General features: G+C 40.4%; 1 long non-coding RNA gene across 1 annotated transcript; it reads left to right on the top strand.

Annotated features, from left to right (window-relative positions):
• Positions 1–373: 373 nt before the first annotated feature.
• On the top strand, positions 374–3,084 carry LOC310830331. The gene is made up of 2 exons (XR_014557592.1): positions 374–603; positions 2,797–3,084. It is a non-coding gene; the product is annotated as an uncharacterized lncRNA (long non-coding RNA).
• The last annotated feature ends 3,242 nt before the right edge of the window (positions 3,085–6,326 follow it).

Genomic DNA, 6,326 nt, shown 5'->3' with positions numbered 1-6,326 from the left:
TCAAAAATCCCAACTGCAATATGTAGCAAATGAAGTTTGACTTTCATACCTCAACTGAAATGGCTTGCATGTTTGTGTAGGTTGGTGGCTGGGGGAGGCTTTGTGGCAAGCCTGAACACACTCACACAGGTCTGCTTCTGTCACATCTAGTTATCACTTCAGTAAGATAACATGCTTTGGAGGCATTTATGACCTAGCTAACTCTGTATCATGATGTCATTCTGCAGCTCATAGCTCAGGCTTATGACATCAGTAATGAAGTTAGAAAATTATTTGAAAGAGTTCAAGCCACCACTGGTTCCTTAGCCTGGTTCCTTATTTCATAGAATTATAGACTTGGAAGGGACTGCAAGTCCACTCCCTGCAATGCAGGAATCTTTCACCCAACATTGCAGGTAACCTATTTCATGTGGAGAGAAGCTATTCAAAGTTACTCAAGGGACCGCACTAGAAGCTTGGAGGAATTATCTTTATCCTGAGCTCCATGAAAAGTTGTCATCTACCTGCCTGCATGCAGGAATATAATTACTGTGGAACGTATGGACCCTGCAGCACTGAAAAAACTGACAAACGTGGGGAGAATTAGACATAGCGGGAAGGCAGGTAAGTAATAATTCTGAAATTAATTCGGCATTAGTGGTTCAATCCCGAAAAAGATACTTGTGTTTTGGGGAAACACCCATCGGTATATTTTCATCCAAACATGATAGGTCCTGGTGATCTCCCATATGCCCACCCAGGCACTAGAGGCCTTGATTTAGGTCTCCTCCAGATCAGATCCTATACGGAAGGCTAAATTAGCCTCTGCCATAATCAGAGGAATCTTTTTCTCCTCAAAGCATTCTGGGCACTGCAGTTTGTTAATGGTTGCTGGGAAATTTAACTCTGTGAGGGGTAAACTACCATGTCCAGAGTTCTTGGAGGGAAAGAACGTGTTTTGAAACTGCTTCAGATATTTAGTGTGTTCACAGTTGTGGCAACCCCAGTGCTCCAGAATTCCCTTCCAAGAGAGGGCCATTTGTTTCCTTCCTACACAAACATGTATAAAACATTCTAGATTCAGGTAGGTAGCCATATTGGTCTGATGCAGTCAAAATAAATAAATAAAATGTCCAGCAGCACCTTAGAGACCAACTAAGTATCTGAAGAAAAGCTTATACCCAGAACATACTTAGTTGGTATCTAAGGTGCTACTGGACAATTTTTGTGTGTGTAAAACATTTATTTTTCAGACAACCTTTAAAAATTAATTACTGCTATATCACAGACATATCCTATGCTCTGTATTGGTTTCTGTGGAGGGTGATATGATGGGCAGAATGGACTGGGAATGCAGTTAAATGGGCATTATGGACAGTCTTCAGTCCGTGGTGCAGTGGGGCTTGCTATGGCCAGGCCTGTTCCAGCATAAACACCTATTTCATTTTCACCTTTTAGAATGTTCTAAGTTCTAGGGCCAGAAGAGATCCTATCATTTCTGTTTTCAGGGAGAGAAAATAAGCTCCCTTAACCTGCAATATGTGCATCAGATCAAGAATTTACTGGTTCCCCTAACTTCTGGCTTGCTGGTCTAAAGTATTTATCTCGGTTTTGGTTGCTTTCATGTTCTTGTAGGATTTATAACCCATCTGATAAATGCAGTAGACAAAGAACATTCCATTTGGGGAAGAGAGGAACAGCTTGTCAGACACCCACAAAGATGTTATGAGAGGATTAATCCCAGTCCCCCAATTTCTCAGAACAGCATGCATGAAATCTAGCAATGTGTGTGGGGTCCTGGCAAAGCAGAGTGCTCTGTGAATGTTGGCTCTTACACTAGGCAAAACATTTTTGAGTTATGAGGGTTTTTTTAACCTACTTCTAAGGCTTCTCATTTTGAAATGTCATTTTAACTGATCTGCAGTAGATCAAGAGGCTCATAATATGCAGGTAAGATGAACAATGGCTGTAACAGAGGCCAACATATGGTGTTCACTCGGTACTTGGCAGATGCTTAAGTGGTACATAGGAGTGGATGGTAGGAAATTGTTGCACTATCCTTGCATCTCAAAAGTCTAAATGTCTTCTTAAAATTGTTTTGTCCTTTTTTAAACAAGTGTACCAACCCAACAACAGTTTTACGGCATCTATCCAACCTCAACTCTATACTACTGCCCCCCCCCCCAATTTACTAAAGCCTTCCACGGAAGCAGGAACTTAATGTTAAGTTCTCCCCTATCCTGTTTCCCCTTGTTTTCATTTTCATTTAAACCACTGTATAAATCAACAACTTGCCCATTGACCACTAATAATGAACCATATTTTGTATATATTACTGCAAATTTATTGTGCTATTTTTGATGTGCAAATGACATCAAAGGTCTGTTTATTTGCATTATTTACTATTCCTATCATCCCTGTTTATAAAACCCAATAAAAAGTTGCTGTTGTTTAAAAAATGTTAAGTTCTACCTACTTCTGGCTTTCTATCCTGCAATGTCCTAGATCTTTTTCTCTGCTATTCTTAGAGCTATTCTTACTAAATATACTGTTATGTACTGAAGTTCTCACCCTGGGCCAGCAGGGGGATACTGTAGATAGTTATGCAAATGAAGGATCAAATGAAGTGACGTTCAGTGATTGGATAATTTTAGAAAGTTACAGTAACGTTGTAGTGGAGCTCTATAGAAGCAGGCTGGCTGAACCCTTCAGTTCTGTTCTGTTCTGGCCTGTGAATAAACAAGAGCTGTTTGAAGAATCTCTGTGTCGTCTGATATGTTCACCCACAACCTAATATATACTGTTGGGTATTTTCAGGCCTTTCTCCAGCTGCATGACAGAGAAGACAAGACATGGCTCGGTGGCTTCATGTTCTGACTCTTGGGAACACGAGAAGCTGCCTTGTCCTGAGTCAGGCCCATCGGGCCATTGAGCTCAGTATGGTCTACACTGACTGGCAGCATCTCTGCAGGGTTGCAGCAGGAGATGTCGGGGGCTGAATGTGGGACCTTCTGCAATGCAAAGCAGATGCCCTCCCACTGAGCTATGACCCTTCCTCTATATTCTGCAAAGACAAAAGACTCAATAAAGATCAGTTTCATATACTGTGAAGTTTTCTATGCTTTCCTCCCCTTTCGTATAATTCCTCATACTTCTGCAAACTTCTAAGCAAGGAGTGGAAAAAAGTAGAAAATGTATGGAACAATTACTTGTTCCCAATTTCTGAAATTATTTCTGTACTGTATTTTTTTAACGTATTTTTTATTAAAGATTTATTGGTTTACTAAAGTATGTGCAATGTCTATTTTTTCAAGTTACAGTTTCTACAGATCAGTTTCATTTGTTGAGACATTAGTGTTACATTAGAAAGAAAAGGGGGAAAGAGGTGGGGGGTCCATGGGGTGTAGGGGTGGCAATGTTTCTGTTTTACTTAATGTATGTGTGGGGTTTTGTGTCAGCATTGCTTGTGCGGGTTCTTTTTACTATTTGCTTATGTTCCTTTGGTGGTGAGAGAGGTTGGCGTTTGCCTAGGGTGTGGTTGCTTGTTTGTGATTGGCTGTGGTGAACTTTGTTTTCATGTGTGAGTAGGGTGGGTGGGTGTTTTTGAATCAGGTTAGCCTTATTGATTTGTATGCTATTGGTGGATTCTTGTCATTGTCTTGTTGGGCTGTGAAAAGGGAGCCATAGCAGGGTGAAGGAGTCTTCTTCCATTTGTCCCCGTGTCAGTTTCAGTTTATTGGTCAATTTTTCTAAAAACGATGTTTCCCATACTATTTGGTACCATTGGTCCATGCCTACTCCTGACAGGTCTCTTCAGTCTCTGGCTATGATATTTCTGAGAGTAGGTGGGTTATGAGCTCTTTGTGATCCTCATCGGTGCATGTTGACAGTTAGGGTTCTGTAGTATATTTGTAAAAAGATAACTGCTGCTATATATTCAGTGGTTTGTGTTTGCCTGAGCTTGAGTTTGGACTAAGGAATTTGAGCCCATGTTCTGATTTGATACATGATATCCAATCACAGAACAGTTCAGGATTCGGGCCACTGCCATTGGCTCTTAAACTCTGAGTTATGATTCGTAGCTTGGGAGTTTAGACAGACAATCATGTTGAGAGTGGGAGTGGCTCAGGCCTTCAGAAACGTATATAAGCAGTTGCTTTGCCTCTGTTGTCTAGTTCTGTTAGTTTAAAGGTTTTGGCTGTTATCACTGTGTCTCGCTTCGTGGGAACTTACCTACACTTCAGCTGCCACTTCGCTTTTGCAGCTATTTTTGCATAGGTAGGCCTGCACTATGCTGCTCCCTGCCTTTGGCTCTTGCAGCTAAACCTCCCAACCAAAACCTTTGCAACCATCAAATCTATTTCTGTGGTCAGTGGGAGGGAAAAGGAAAGAGTTCTTCAAAAACTCCCAGAAAGAAATACACAGTTAAATCAAAATTGACCATTTAACCCAAAATATATCTGCAAATGTCATAACCATTTGTTGAAGAAAATTTCAAACAGCTGGTGAGAAGTGCAGTAATTGAAAGTATTAATCCTATTACTTTAGAACAGAAAGGATAACTTATATTTTGGGGAGGGGGACGTTGTGAGCAATCACCTATCACATAAGGATGAATGCAGCCATCCTATACCTTGTCCAATGTGTACCTAACATCTAAGGAGCACTAATCTATATTCTGCCCTTGAGTTGTCATGAACAGCTATTTTAAGTCATCGTTCATTTTTTCTGTTTTAAAGATCATTCCAGGCGCAATGTTCCGTGAGTATTGTACTCACATCCTCATCCGGCAAGTCATCAGGAAACATTGCTTTGGAAAATGTTTGCTGAAATCTCTTATCTCCACTATTAGGACAGAACTAAGGGCTCTGTTTAAGAAGAGATCACCAAAAAGTCTATATGAAGCACAACCTCTCATTTCCTGATGTATTAATAACATGAGAAGCAAGGGAGGAAGCTGGCTTGGCTGTGGTCCATTTAAAACAACATGCCCACAACCATATCACTGCAACACATTCTCTCCAGGTATGGACATTGTGAGACAACTGCTTCAATGAATGGTGTGCCATTTTCCTGCAACCAGTGGCGTTAATGAGGGTTCAGATTTTGCTCTTGTGTATTCTCTAGTGTATGTTGTTGTCAGCAGTTTCTGCACATTACTTAATGTGGCCAAGCAAGTGCAGCACTGAGTGTGCATCTAAACCACAGTGTTGTCCTGGACCCTGTAATTAACCCCTTTCACAGGTGTGGGTGAGAAATGAGAAGAGAGCCACAGACAAGAGCTGTGTTCCAAAAGAGATGGAGCCCAGCTCAAAGTGGGTGAGGCCAAAAGCATTCACAGCCACACTGAACATGCATGCAGTAACCAGTAAGATATAGCAATACATAGTGTCTCTACCTTTTAAAAGTTTCAGTCTATTTAAATTGTTAAATTTTGAATTATTATTAAAGTCTATTTACGTTACTGATTATAAGGAGGGCCCATCTACTGATTGTGTAATTGCCTCACATTATCAGGTGCCATCATTAGAAATTTCTGTTCCAGAAATCCTTGAGCAGACTTAGCTAGAGAGACAAAGCAGCAGGACTTTCTTCAAAGTAGCCATGCTTAGGATCACAGTGTTTTTTATTCTGTCCCTAAGTTTCTGGAACTGATTAACATTTTTCTATACATTCTCATGGCTTAAAAGCAACTTGAGGAAGCTGGAAAAGTTATAACGCTGTCCCAAGATTATCTCAGCTACTTTTTCCAGCTGGGATAGAGCACTCCTTCTTTTCTCTTTTAGTGCCAAAAAAGGAAAACATTTGGATATCCAGATCACTGTTAATTTAAAGGACATCGGCTCAAGTGATCAGTGCTAATCTACTCATGATTTATGGCAGCCAAAAATAGCTTCTATCTTTTGCCATGAGAAACTATATCTCTTAAGAATAGGGTGGGTTTTTTTGTTACTCAAATTGAATCCCTGGTAGGGATGTTCACGAGCTCACATGCCTTTTGTAAGCTCAGGGACTGATCAAATTGGGTACTTTCCTCCTAAGTCCAACTGAAACCAATGGAATCTGTAGTGGGTTTAAATACTTTTTTGCTCCATTTTGATCTATTGGTAGACTTAAAATAGGAATAATAATGAGGAATGCAAAACACCAATGCACAAGCAAAGCAGATGAAAGGGTTAAATCAGCTATGATTAAGTGGGCACAAGACATTGGTCATAACATTATGTTTGCTGACTGGGAACAGTTGTGGACCACAGGTATGAAATTTACGGCATGTAATGCCTTAAGAGAAAATATTATGAAAATGATTTACAGGTGGTACATGACCCCAGTCAAGCTTGCAAAAA

The sequence above is a fragment of the Podarcis gaigeae genome, assembly GCF_964106915.1.
Source record: "Podarcis gaigeae genome assembly, chromosome: 13".
NCBI lineage: Eukaryota > Metazoa > Chordata > Lepidosauria > Squamata > Lacertidae > Podarcis > Podarcis gaigeae.
Note: the sequence above shows the minus strand (reverse complement) of the source record. Positions and strands in the feature narration are given on the sequence as shown.